At 42.0% G+C, this 15,178-nt stretch overlaps 1 non-coding gene across 1 annotated transcript; it reads left to right on the top strand.

Moving 5' to 3' along the window:
- The first annotated feature begins 1,471 nt into the window (after positions 1-1,471).
- On the top strand, positions 1,472-1,578 carry LOC116151137 (U6 spliceosomal RNA). The gene has a single exon (XR_004134913.1). It is a non-coding gene; the product is annotated as a U6 spliceosomal RNA (small nuclear RNA).
- Positions 1,579-15,178: the final 13,600 nt, after the last annotated feature.

Here is a 15,178-nt window from a genome sequence, read left to right as displayed (position 1 = left end):
ACACAAAAACCTGTACATGAATGTTCATGGCAGCATTATTCATAATAGCCAAAAAGTGGCAACAACCCACATGTCCATCAAGTGAATAATGGAAAAACAAAATATGGTATATCCATACAATGGGGTATTAATCACTATGAAAAGGAATAAAGTACTGATACCTTCCACAACATGGATGAGCCTTGAAGACATTTTGCTAAGTGAAAGAAGCCAGTGACAAAGGATCACATATTATATTATTACATTAATATGAAGTGTCAGGCATTTCCATGAATTTTGAGGAAGACAGGGGGCTTCTGCAGGGTAGCAGCAGTGGTAAAACATGATTAACATCACTTAGAATTCACATTCAGGAGAAAGTCCCACCCTAAGTAAACACTAAGAACAGATTTGAGACCTGGTGATCAGAGCACTTAAAGTCAAAAGAAAGGGGCCTGAAAATTGCACACAACAGAAGGCTTGAGAGGAAAGAACGCAGTAACTGAGAAGGGAGAAGTATCCATTGGAGGAATAGCATTATAGAATCAAAAATTCAGTGACCATGCCCCCACAAAAGCACCATTTATTAAAGAAAATGTACTTTTGTGTATCAACAGAAGAGGGTGCTCTTGAACCAATAAACCAAACAAGGCATCCAAACCTTTTTTTCCATATAGCATCAGCAGTTACTGCTGAACTAGGAACTTCTAGCACAGTTTATAATGATTAGAAAAGGAACCCAACATCCGCGCAAAGCTACTTTAAAAAAGAAATGAGAATCAAAACTTCTCAGCTGATAGAAATAATTACTCCCCAATAAAAACAACTGCAAAGCAGAGAAAAGCATGAATTAAATATATTAAACAAACAATTACAGATGTGAAAGAATATTATGAATCAGAAATTTAAAAACAGAATAGAAACAAGCAAACAGGAAAATGTGAAGTGAGTGCTGACTGAACTCAGGAAAGAAATTGAAGAAAAAGACAGAATCATCTCAGAAGACTAAATTACAAAGTACCCAAGGTAGAATAGCCAAGATTGAAACATTCAGTACAGGAAAGAAAGAATGAGAGTGAAAGAGCTAAGTCAACCAAAACAAAATAAAGAGGTAAAGAGGAAACTGACAGATACACCTGGAATTTCTTAAAAAGAAAAAGCCAACAATGGAACAGAACCAATATTTAATAGTGTAATTGTAACAAAACTTTCTGGAAATAAGTAAAACAACACCTGATTCTACATATTTCTAGAGCTCATTGTGTAATTGGCAAAATTGACAGTCAACTCTGAGATAGTCTAATAAAACAGACATTAATAATAAAAAAAAATTCCTTTGAGTCTACAGGCAAAACAAAAAACAAATGAACAAAAAATGAGTGACCTACAAGAAAAGAAATCAGGTGGCAACACACTACTTGCCAGGATTATAGAAAGAAAGACAAGAGTGAAGAAACATTTTAAAGAAATTTAAGTTAAAAAAAAGTAGGAAGTGCTCGCTTTGGCAGCACATATACTAAAATTGGAACGATGCAGAGAAGATTAGCATGGCCCCTGCACAAGGAAGACATGCAAATCTGTGAAGTGTTCCATATTAAAAAACAAAGAAAGAAAAAAGTAGAAGCCAAGGATCTCAGTTTTAAATGTTTAAGAACTCAAGAAATTTTGTATGCAAGAACTCTTTCTGAGGATTCCACTAAGGGTCAAGTTTCATTCCGCTAAAAGATGATTGGAAAATTTTGGCAAGAGAACAGATAGTGAGGATTGGATAGGTTTAATTATACATCTAAGACAAATATGAGGATAAGAATTGAAGAACGTTCTCTGACGAAGTAGAAATACAACTCAAAATGGGAGCAAAGGAGGAAATGTAGAATAAGCTCAATGATTGCTACCTAGGTTATAGGTGGGAGCCAAAGGATATCATTTAAATTAGCAAACCAAATAGTAGAAACCTAGGTGGTAAGGAAAACGGGGACTAAAAGCTGAGATCCTTAGCTATTCCAATATGGCTTCCTCGTGCTGTGACTCTTGTGGTATATTTTGAATATTTCAAGTATTAGATAGGCTTCATGCTCCTCTCTCTCTCTCTCCCTCCCCTTCTCTCTCTCTCTCTCTCTCTCACACACACACACACACACACACACGCACACACACACACATGCACACACAGCCACCAGCCCAGACCATTCATTACATAACACTTCTCCATTCTATGTTTTGTAATCTTATGGTGACACTCTCACATTCTCAGCCCACAAAAAAGAAATACTTCACCTTCCTGCTCAGCCAGCTGCTCCACTTCTAGCCAGGGAATCCAGCTCCAATTCAGCCTGCCAAAGAGCTTCCAGGGCAGCTTTATTTACACAGTTTTACACAAAACATTTGTCTGCAGGGACAGCATCCCTGCCTTCAGTCGGAGCCAGATATTGAAAGGTTATTCTCTATTCTGGGAGGTTGCTGAAATTTAAAGGTTTTTAAAATTCTAAGCTGTAATAGTTTGCTTTAGGGCTCACTCAGTCGCTTGATACTCGAACCATAAAAGAGCAGACAGGAGGTAGTTCAGAAAAAAAATATGAAAGATGATGCTGGCTTTTAGTTCGAGGTCAAAATATTTTTTACCATGTTAAGGCAATATCCATCTATTCCTGTTTCACTAAGGTTTAACCAAATATTATCATAAAGAAACACTGAATTCTCTCAGATGCCTTTTGGGGCACATATCAAGAAGATCATATGTTTTCTACCTTTCACCTATTAATAAAATAAATATTATAATATTAATATATTTCATCATACTGAAGCATCTTCACATTTCTAGAATGAATACTACTTGGTATGGTTAATGCATGACGGCAGTCTGTTATTAGTATCTCAGAGTTTTTGCAGCAACATTTTTAAGTGATATTTCATCAAATTTATTTTTTAATTTAGTTTTTTATCTTAAGTTTTAATTTATTTTGGGGGGTAATTAGGTTTGTTTATTAAATTATTTATTTTTTAGAGGAGGTACTGAGAATTGAACCCAGGACCTCATGCATGCTGAGCATGTGCTTTACCATTTGAGCTATATCCTCCCCTCATCAAATTTATTTTGAACAATCTCTTTTTCTTGACTGACTTTTTTTCCTACCAAATCATCTCTTTCTATCAAGAGCAGAGCTTATCTACATACCACGGCCCAGCACCATGCATGGTCCCTACCCAGTCTAGGATTCCTTTTTATACCATGGCTGAGCCCAGCACAAAGGAGCCCTCATACAGCTCCCATTCTCTAACCACAGTAGCCAGTGAGCTGGGAGATGGCCCTCTGCCTAGTTCAGGACCCTTATGCAGACCTCCGCTCCCCAAATGGCTGAGCAGACAATCTTCCAACACATACCGTATCAGTAGGATTTCCCCTGTCCAGATTAAGGCTTATATCCATACCACTGTTCAGCAAAGGATAGTCCCTACCCATTACAGGGCTCAACACACATGACCCACTCAGGAGCCAGCACTGGACCAGAAAGTCTAAATCTATGCTATGATTCCCACTAGACCACAGTTACTCCAAAACCATAGTTAAGCACACTAGAATTCAAGTCTAAACCATGAGCATACCACTACTCATCAAATCAAGAGACAAGCATGTGCCAAGAACAGGGTTCATATAAGTATATACCACTTCAGCCAATCATTCACTCATTTTTCATTCATTAAATCTATATTTATTGAACATCTACTATATGTCAGGCATTGTGCTAAAGTAGCCCCCACAGCACTCTGACAGGTAGTCCCCTAACCATACCAGCAACTAGATCTAGCAAGCCAAGAGTCAGCCACATCTTAGACCAGGCTTATAGCTATACAACCTCTCAAAATACATTAAGTGCGTCTAAGTACCTTCTCAGCAAAGAGCCTAAATCCACACTAGGACTCTACAGGGGACAGCTTTCACCAAGGACGGGGTAGGGTCCATACCCATATACATACCAGAGCTTAGCACACCAGCCCTAGGCCAAAGCCAAGCCTGAACCTTTACCACTGTTCAGCAATTATGGGATACCCTTTCCTAAGCACTTGGCTTACACATATGTCAATAGCTTAGCCACATACCACCATTAAGCACACTTGGGAAGGCCCCTCAGACCATGGCCTTAACTTTACCTCTGCCCTTGTAAGCCATGAGACAAATCTCACCCAGGTAAGTGCCCAAGCAAGAACAATCAACTCAATTCTCCACACCATTTTTGCTTATATCTATAGTTTATTCATTTTTATTGAAACATAGTATTCCACTGGATGAATATGGCATGTTTAACTATTCACTCTTGAGGGACAGCTTCTATAAATAAATAAATGAATGAATGAATACACACATATACCCCAGGGTACATAAGAATGTATTTCTGAAGATATATACCTGTGTGGAAGTGTTCAATCATGAAATAATGTGTATCTTCAAATTTAGTAAATAATAATACACAATTTTCTAAAATGGTTGCAATGGTTTAAAAGTCTCACTGTTGCTCCATGTTCTTGCCAGCCATTATTAGTGTCAGGCTTTTAATTTTCACCAGTTAAGTGGGTATGTAATGGTATTGCATTGTGGTTTTAATTTGCATTTCCCTGATTACTAATGAGGTTAAGCAAATTTTTGTGTTTACTATCTATTTGGATTTACAATTTTCTGGAGTGACTAAGTTTCTAGCCTATTTTTCTATTGTATTATCTATCTTTTTTCTTATTTATAGTTCTTTATTTATTTTGGAAAATAGCTTTTTTTTCTACTTAATTTATTGCAAATATCTACTCCCACTCTGTGACTTGTCTTTTTTAAAAACTTTTTTTTATTGAAGTATAATTGATTTACAATGTTGTATTAGTTTCTGGTATACAACATAGTGATTCAGGTATACATATATATTCTTTTACATATTCCTTTTCAATACAGGTTACTACAAGCCATTAAATATAGTTCTCTGTGCTATACAGTAGGAGACTTGTCTTTTCATCTTATGGTATTTTCTGAGAAAGAGAATTTAATTTTAAAGCACTCAGACTCATCAATACTTTCTTTTATGGTTAGTTTTACATGTCTTTTTAAAGAACTCTTTCCTTGCTCCCCAATTTTTCTTGTATTACCTTATGAAATCTTCATTGTTTAGTCATTTACATTTAGACCTTTAATCCACTGGCATTGATTTTTGTGTATGGTATGAGGTAGGGGGTCCAATTTCTTTTTTTTTTTTTCAATACAGATAGTCAATTGTACCAGCATAATCTGTTGAAAACGCCATCCTTTCCTCACTGCTCTGTAACACCATCTTTATGCACGTGTGCACATATGCAGCAGTCTGTTTCTGGGCTCTCTGTTCTGTTCCAGTGACTTAAGTATCTTTCCTTGCATTAATATCACACTATTAATCAACATAGCTTTACAATAAGTCTTGATATTTGGTCAAGCAATCCCTCCCACTCTGTTCTTCAAGAGTGCCTTGGCTATCTCTGGCCCTGTGGATTTCCACATAAGTCTTTTAATCAGTTTGTCAAGTTCTGCAAAAAACCTTCTGGGGCTTTAACTGTAATTGCATTGAATCTATGGATTAGTTGACTTTTTTTTTACTATTGTTGATTTGCAACCTGGGAAGTACCCTGGGTGAAATTCAAAACTAGTCCCTGTACACAGAAGGTAAGGAGAGACAGAGGAAAGAGTCAGACCACCCCAGATTGGTGGTGGCAGTTTTAGAAAGTAAGGGAATCTACATAGAAGACTTGTCTTGGGTGAGACAAGTAGACTTTGCATCCACTCATCAGAATCTTAAAAGTTCAACTGGGTTCAGTCACGTATACCGGTCCAGATGGCCTCAACAACACAGTGCTCTCTCAAGGTTACGCCCTTGAAAATACCTCCTACTGTGGGAATGGTGGACAGAACATACATTCCAAGGACCAGGGTGGGGCTGAGGAGCATCTGATCACCTGGGTCCAGCTGATGGTCACATCCCCTCAAAGACCTCCTCCACCAAAAATATTTAGTCTTCTAATCCCTGAACACAATATATCTCTTCATTTGTCTAGGTCTTCTTTAATGCTTCTTAATAAGGTTTTATATTTTTATCCATAGAGTATGTAAGCTTTTCCTGTTATATTTGTTTTAAGGTTTTCCCAACATTCTACTATGAAATTTTTCAAAAATATAGAAAAGGGGAAAGAATTTTCCAGTGAATACACACCACCTTGATTTTACCATTAACATTTCACTACATTTGCTTTATCATGTATCTATTCATCTCTCTATCCTTCTATTCATCCATTAAGTCCTGTTATTTTGGGTGTATTTCGAAGTAAATTACAGACATTGGTACACTCACCCCTAAATTCTTCAACATACTATTTCCAAGTGTTTTTCTCTTTTGCGATGCTACTGGTTGTATCTTTATTTTTTAATTTCCACTTTTCTGTTTGTTGCCATTATGTGGGAAAAAATTAATTTCATATATATATATATACCTTCTATCCAGTATTCTTGTTGAACAGTCTCTTTAATTCTAATCATTGATGTCTATACACTTTTGGAATGGTTACATACACAGTCATGGCATATGCAAAGAATAAAAATTCTGGTTTATCCACTTAAAACCTTCTATCATTCTTCCCTTTCCTGCACTGCATAGGACCTCCACTACAATGTTAAAGAGAAATGGTGATGATAGTGGGCATCTTCATCATGTTCATGACCTCAAAGGAAAAGCCTTCAATTGCTCACCTCAAATATGATGATGCCTATACATTTTTTTCAAGATCCTTATCAAAGACATTCTTTTCACGGGCAGAGTATAGCTCAAGCAGTAGTGCACATGCTTAGCATGCATAAGGTCCTGGCTTCAATCCCCAGTACCTCTGCTAAAAATAAATAAACCTAATTATCTTCCACAGCCAAAAAAAGTTTTTAAAAAAGACATTCCTTTCTATTATTTTGCTATTAGTTTTTGTCATGCATGGATATTGAATTTTATGGTTTTTTCTGCATCTTCTGAGATTAGCACATGATTTTCCCCTTTAATATGTTAGTATGACCAATTAAAACACTTGATCCCCTGATATCAAAATATCTTTGCATTTCTGGAAATAAACCCAACTTATTCAAGATATTTTATCCTTTCCACTACATATTGTTGGACTTAGTTTGCTAAAATTTGGTTTAGGATTTTTGCATCTATGTTCATAAATGAGATTGGCCTGTCGTTTGCGTTTCTCATACTGTCCTTGTTGGGTTCTGGTACCAAGGTTATAGGAGCCTCATAAAATGTGTTGGGCAATATCTTATCTCTAGTCTCTGGAAGAGATTGGAGCTACTTCTTCAAATATTTAGTAGAACTCAATTGTGAAGCTCTCTGTGTCTGAAATTTTAATATTATTTGAGTTTTCTAATATTTGTCTGTATCAATTTTGGTAAGATGTGTTTTCAGATAATTTATCCATTTTATTGAAGTGTTAAAATGTGCAATATAAAGTTAGTCACGATATCCTTTTATTATCTAAATGTCTTCTAGCTCTTAAACTAATTGATTGCTCACTACATTAGTAGCTCGTTGATGGTTTTAAACATATCTTTTCATATGCTTTGTCCACCTTTTATACTTGTCTTCAGAAGGAGGGTTGGTCTGAATTACCTAGTCTGCCTTCACCAGACATGGAAGACCTTAAGCAGTTCTTGACTTAAGGTTTCAGGTGCATGTTTCAGAGCTGTACAAAGTCAGGCTGGTGGGAGGATCAGGAGTGGTCCCTTGGACACTCCTTATTTCCTAATTTGATGCTTCCCAATCTTTTTATTGTCATGGAACTTACTCATAGAAACTGATTTGTAAGGCACACTGTGGTAAATGGATAGGCAGTTCATGGCCAAAAATGATCAACCTCAAGGCGTTGCCACACTAGTCCTTGCAGGGTCGTCCTGAGGACTCAGGAGGGCGACACCTCAGGACCCCTAGAAGCCAGAAGGGGCATACCTGTGTGCAGGGACACATAATTTAGGAAACCCTTTCCTAAATCTTCCCTTCTTTCCTCTTTCCAGGTCATAGCTCTCCCCTTTTAAGCTGTTCCCAATTCAGGAGTCATTCCCCCAAACCTACCATCACCTCTGTCCTTAGGATATATGCCTTCTCACCACCGGATAATGAAGTCCCCGTTCCCTCAATCCCTTGAATCCTGCAAACCCAGCCATTTTGGCTTCCACAGGTTATCAGTGGAACCTCCACATGCCTGGTTTCTCTTGGCAATGCAAGCAGCTGGGAGTGGTGAGTTTTGTCCCATTAATAAGAATAGGAAAAAACACTGTGTGCTTCTACCCTGTTTTAAAATTGTTTCTTTTTCCCTTGAAAGCACCTAAAATCAAAGACAACTCTCCACTGCTTCACAGCAAACCTCAGAGCAGAGCAGCCTTCAGCACACTAAGAGAAGAGCTCTCAAATGAGGATTTATATCTCTAAGCAGATGCATCTATAGTAGCAAACTCCTGTGTAGCTTCTGCCTATAATGGTTCATAAACAAACATACATCAGCCTGTGAACTAGGGGACAGACCCTACTCACATCTAAGCCCATGCCTACAGAACGCTCCAAAAACAAGGAGTTACAACATGACCAGGCCAACTCCTATTCTTACCCCATGGCTCAGCAAACAGGAGCCAGCCAGGGTCTACATGGTCTGCATCAGGGCCAACACAAGCACACCAGGAGACAGCCTCTCCCCAAGACTGGGCCTGCACCTTCTATACATATGCCAAGCACAGCATGGGAAAACCAGGCCTGAGGCCCAAACACACACCTTCGTTGTAACGTGACAAACTACATGGCAGCCACGGCTGAGAACAGAGACCACGCAAAGCCACTGCCCAGCACGTGAAAACGAAGCTGCTGTTCCACAGGAGAACCATTCACAGGCCAGGAATCAGAACAGAATGTGATAACCTCCAGGCAGACGGATCATCATGTCATCATTGACCATACAAGAAATCCCCACTTGGACCGGGCTTCCGTAGTGCCCTCTATTCAGCACCAAAAGTTGCTTTTCCAGCCCGCATCCACTGGACCTGGTTGGGGGCTCAGACACTGGGTCTCAACTTCCTCCATGAGGCTCTCTCTTCCCTTGAGTCCCTGGATTCTGCTCCTGCCTCTCTGCACACCCTTTGTGCCATCTCATGCCCCCCTACCCCCCACCGTGGATGCTGTTCTCTGGGCCCCTGAAGACCGCCCCCTTCTCTGCACACCTCTCTGGTGCCCCCTCCCCAAGGAGCCCTGGCACACCCAGCCCTAGCCCAGTGTGACCTGCATTTGGGGCGATCATCTCTCCCCATCTAGATCTTAGGTCCTCACAAGCAGGAGCCCCCAGTTTCTCATCTCTGGGTCCTCACGACAGGGCGGGGTGCCTGGCTCTGAGCCAGGGCGGAACAAAGCCAGGCACCTCTGGAGTGGAGGGCTGGTGTTTGGAAGCACAGGGAGCAGCGGGGACCTGCGCGGGATTCCTGAGCTCCCAGGAGCAGGCAGGAGAGGAGCCTCCGCCGGCCTGCACGTGGCTGCGGGAAGAGCTGCGGGGGTGGGAGGGGGGACTGTCAGAGCAGGCCAGCCCCCAGCGAGTGGCGGCGAGGGCCACCTCTAATCACCCCGCTAAGCGCTCAGTAAATGTGTGTTGAATCAGCTGAGAGGCGTCGGTGCAGACTCAGTCATCACGAGAGGCATGAAGGGCCCTTGAATTCCCGCTGTTAGTAAAGATAATTTGGCAGGCAGAAGAGCGGGAGGCTGCGTCGGCGGCTCGGCTGGGCTGGGCTCGGCTCTGCTCGGCTCGGCGGGAGAAGCGCCCAGCTGCAGCAGGATGAGCAGCAGTGGCCCTCCAGTTTCAGGTCCAGCGCGGGGCTCCGATGGCTTCTGGGCACGGAGAGGGGGAGCCAGGCCCCTCCTGCCTGCGGAGCCGGGCACGGTCCATCCTGGGGGTGAAGGGTGGCTTCCCAACTTCCCGGGACTGGACTGGGGGATTTCTCCAGAAGCCAGACTTCCCATTTTCAAATGGGGACAGAATCCTGGGCAAACCAGGACAGATGGTCACCCGTGGTGGCATTGGAGGGAGTGTCAGTCTCAAGCAGGGCTCCCTTCCCTTCTGCTGTTCAGAGCGGAGGAAATTTAGGGGGGCCTTGGTCTGAGCTGCAGCATGAGACCGTGGGTGTGCATCAGGGCCGGGGTGGGGGGCGGGGTGGTGGCGGGAGGGCTGCCTGTAGGTGGCACGGGTTGGGCCCTCTTCTGGAGGCCTTATCCTAAAGGAGTTGGGTCTCAGCTCTGGTTTGGGGGTCATTGTTCTTGGTAGATGGATTCAAAAGTGCTTGGAACTGAGCTGGGTCTGAGCTCTGTTTGGGGAACCATATGCCTGACAAGTGCACACATCACGTCCTGGGAGTAAGCTGAGACATTTTGCATTGTCTTAAGCTGGGGTCTGTGTCTGAGTATGGTCCGAGTCTGTTTTGAAAAATTCCTAATCTTGCACTGGGTTAGGCAAGGATGGGCTGAGTGGGGAGGTGTCCATATCCTGGTCTCAGCAAGGCCAGCGCCTTCAGTGGCAATCTGAGCATGTATCTGAGGGGCAGCCATCTCACAGTATGTCTAGCTGGTGGTGGCCATAAACCCTGGTCTGAGCATAAACTGGTTTGGGAAGTGCTGCCTGTGGGGATGTACGTGGGTCCTGTCCTTGGCAGTGATGTTGTACCATGATGTCATCCTGGCCGATGATGTCTCCTGGATGCGCTAGAGATAATGGTATGGACTTTGGCTGTCCCCTGGCACACTGGGAAGTGGTAGTTTTCAAACTGGCCCTTTTTTAGACAGTGGCCTTCTCAGCTCGTGTCTGGCCTCTACCTAACTAATGACTGACTCATGCCCTTATCTATAATAGAATTTGTGTGGATTCCCTGAGTTCTGGGCAGGTTTAAGTGTCCTAGTTACTGCCTTTCTCTGTCTCCTCAGTAAGGATGGAGAATTTTCTCAAGTAGCAAAAGATGTGGTTGAAGCTAGACTGTTTTTAGCTTCTTGATAGGGAACAAGTCCTGAGTCTTGGGGTGATTCAACTGGAAGGTCACAAGCAGAATCTACTTAGAAAGGCTGGAGATGTGGTCCCAACTTGTGTTATGGAAACATACTTTTCCTTTTTTTGAAAGAAGACAGAACAGGTTTTGTAAGGGTCTAACCAGGGTCTCGGAATGTGCACTTCTCTTCCCAAATAGCCTAGGCCATCCACCATTCTGAGAGATAAGTGAAGTGTCCAGGCATTTAAAATATTCTACAGAAAGAGTTGACACACTACAGCCCACTACCTGTTTTTATGAATAAAGTTTTAGTGGAACACAGCCACACTCATTTGTTATATATTGTCTATGGCTGCTTTCTCACTACAACCCCAGAGTTGAGTGGTTAAGATAGAGAGCATATGGCCCACGAAGCCTCAGATGTTTACTATCTGGCCCTTTACAGAGAAAGGTTGCCAATCCCTGTGCTAGAGGACTGTTGCCATTAGTTCAGCTTCTCTGGGAGAATAATAGCATAAAAATAGCATGAAATTCAGTCTGTGGCCACAGTCCTCTCAACAACCTCTTGACATAGGTTGACATTCTCATCCCATTTTACAGATGAAGAAACAAAGATATAGAGAGGTAAAGTGACAGAACCCGTAAGTGCCCAAGCCAAGATGTGACCCCAGGCAGGCTGGCTCTGTCAGACTGGCCCTAACTATTACACTGAACTACCTCCCTTGGAGAGCAGAGCTAGGAATACAAACTTGATCAGGTCTCCAAACTACTAGTGTCACCATGATTCCAGAACCTTCATGAGGCCTCAGCCTGTGACTGGGATGAAGTAACATACTCCCAGAACACCACTGGGACCCTAGCAGACAGGTCATTGCACTATTTATGTCCTGTCTGCTTTCCTTGGTCACGTCTGTGGTGTAGGCCCCCCGTTCTCCTCTCCTCAACTGTACTCTCCAAACAAAGTACAAAGAATTTCATAATTAGCAATGCACCATTCACCATTAAATTCCAGCATCTTCTTATATTTGCTTCAGGATTTCAGGTATTCAGAAATCAGGGGTGAGGGTATAGCTCAAGTAGTAGAGCATATGCTTAGCATGCACAAAGTCCTGGGTTCAATCCCCAGTACCTCCTCTAAAAAATAAATAAATAAACCTAATTTCCTACCCCCCAAAATAAATTTAAAAAATTAACAAGTTCATACTGTGTAGCACAGGGAACCATATTCAATATCTTGTAGTAACTTATGGTGAAAAAGAATATGAAAACGAATATATGTGTGTTCCTATATGACTGAAGTATTATGCTGTATATCAGAAATTGGCACAACATTGTAAACTGACTATACTTCAATAAAAATATATAAAAAAAGAAATAAAATAGAGCCCCAGTTGGAGCTCCCTCTGTACCTCTGGATCTCTTTTCTTTCCCGCTCCAGAGGTAGCCACCACACTGCAATTGGAGTTATCTTTCCCATACATGCCAGAACACTTTATTAGCCTGCCTTTTAAAAAATGTCATCATCCAGCATGGGCAAGAAATACTAGTTCTTCAAGTTCATATAGTCTTCCCCATCTCTCCTCATCCAACCTCTGATGAGGCATCCTTTGAACATTTGTTTGGAGTCCAGTGTCTTTGTTCTCAATGATCCTAATCTATTCAAGGGTGTGGTTGTCAGGCAAGAGCTGGGGCGGGTGTGTGGAGGTGAACAGAATTGAACTGATGACTGAGTTATGAGTCTGACACAAATAAGTGCTTCCCGTCTCATCTGTCACATCCAGTCACCACTCACTGGGCCGAAGCGCATGTAGTAGGGGCACTTGCTATGAGGACCTTTGCTCAGATAGTGTTCCAGAGTGTGTGCCAAACTGGGCAAGGTCATCCAGAGCAGATAAAAACTTCTCAGTTTAAGGGATGAGGGAGGAAGGGAAGCCGGAAGTCACGAGAAAGAAGGGGTGACAAGTATTGGCTTCCAAAGATGATCTTCAGTTTTACATAAGAAAAGGGGGTTATGAGATGGTAAGGTCAGAAACTGGTTAGAAAATAAAATGTAACATAGGTTGAGGCAAACAGTTCAAGGCCTAGGCTGTGATTGGAAAAGAGTACTCGGGACCCACGCTACAAACCCTTTAAGGCTGTGCTCCCTGAGGTCCGCTCCCTGCTCTGCTCTGTACTGACCTGTATATAGACATTCGTGGGCTCCATTGCCTCTGGCTTCCAGTTGGGTTTGTCCAGTGGCGAGAAGTTGCAAGGATGGAGGAGAATGAAGTTGGGGTACTTATTTCTATGACTTTTTTCCAGACAAGTTTCTGGAGTCTCGCTGGCTGGCTCCTTCAAGTGAAGGTCGTAGCTCTTCCTGTCAGGTAGCCCTCACCACGTGGCACTTGCTCTCCCTCCAACCCAAGTTCAACAAACCACTCCCTCCCATTGCTGCTTCAGGTATAAGAGTGTTAACAGCTTATACTAGCCTCGGGTTCTGGGTCCTTTACACCCTACCTAAATTTTGTAAACAGTTGCTTTCTTAAATGCTTTCAAAAAATTTGAGTGTGCCATCTGTTCCCACTGGATGTTAATTGACAGGCTTATTCATATATTACTGAGAAAATTCCCAAAGAAGGGGTTCCATTACTTCTATCAATGACAAGTCAACAGCACTAACTTTCAATTCAAGGAGGCAATATATAGACTCTCTAACTGATAACTTTGTGAAACCACAAAATGTATACACCCAAACTTCCTAAAGAAGTCATTTCCAGGAACATTCAGCCTTAAGCCCAGGAATCTGTTATATCTTTTTTGAAATGTTGAATTTTGCAAAGGTAATCTCTGATGTGTTTACTTGTCTAATGTCTCTCTCTCCTACTGGACTGCAAACTCCATGACACCAGGATATTGTTTTGTTCATTGCTGTATCCTCAGTGACCAAGACAATACCATTCAAATAGGAGATATTCAACAAATTTTTAATTTAATGAGTGATTGAATTTTGGATGCTTGAAAATAGTCAAAAGCAAATAGTAAAAACAATTAACCATCATGGAATACTAATGAGTCATTCTCTTAATTAGAGGCAGATGTAATGAGGCAGGTACTTGTTTAGTTTCCTCCATGAATCATGTGACTTCTTTGGGGTTTACAATCATATCTTTTTGTGAAGGTGGTATGTGAGTATTCACAAATTTTTCAGGGTGCCTGCTCAATTATACAGATAACAGGAAATGGTAAATTTCAACACAGCCTGCACAAAATTGTTTGGGCTTTACTTTAGGAAAGTCGCCACATATTCAGAACTGAGCAATCCAGAACACATGCTTTGCAGAGGGATGCCTGTAACTGAAACAAATCCCTGAAAGAAGGAGCCAATAACATGAAGAACCTATAAATGCTTCTGATAAGAGCACAGGCAGAGATTTCATAACTTGCTTGACCCTCTAACACATCACCCAGCACCCAGGAGATAACCCTCATCAGTACACCCTTTGCACAGCATTTATTTGCGAATGCTTATGGTCAATCAACAAACATGCACAGCACACCTACTATTTGTCCTGATCTATGAAGGCACCCTCCCTGGTGAGGATGAATCAGAATTAGTCCTCATCTGCCATTGCTCACAGACTAGTGGAGCCACAGTCACAATATCAAATGATAAGTACTCTGTTTAAACTTGTATTTGGAGATAATTTCAAACTTACAGCAAGAATGCTAGGATAAGAATAGTACAAAGGCCATCTATAAACCCTTTTGTTGGTTCAAAACGTCAGGAGTTCACCAAGTGAAATCCAAAACTGGCCCCTGTACTCAGAGGGCAAGGAGACATCAAATAAAGAGGCAGATCACCCCATATTGGTAGGTGGCGGGCTCAGTAAGCAAGGGAACTTACATACGAGGCTTGTCTTGAGCGGCTGCAGGACAAGTAAATCTCAGAACCTGCCTGCCAGAATCTTAAATGTTTACATAGAGGCCTTAACTGGGTTCAGTCATGTATTCAGTCCAGGTTGTCTCAACACCTCACTCTCTCAAGGCCTTGAGTCGCCTCTGGCTATGGGAGCAGTGGGCAGAATGCACATTCCAAGGATCCAGGAGTGGGTGAGGAGCCACCCATTGCCGGGTCCAGCCCCAAGGTCAACCGGTGGTTGATGACCT

This window comes from Camelus dromedarius, chromosome X, assembly GCF_036321535.1.
Source record: "Camelus dromedarius isolate mCamDro1 chromosome X, mCamDro1.pat, whole genome shotgun sequence".
In the NCBI taxonomy this organism is placed as follows: domain Eukaryota; kingdom Metazoa; phylum Chordata; class Mammalia; order Artiodactyla; family Camelidae; genus Camelus; species Camelus dromedarius.
This window is presented reverse-complemented; position numbering and strand designations above follow the sequence as displayed.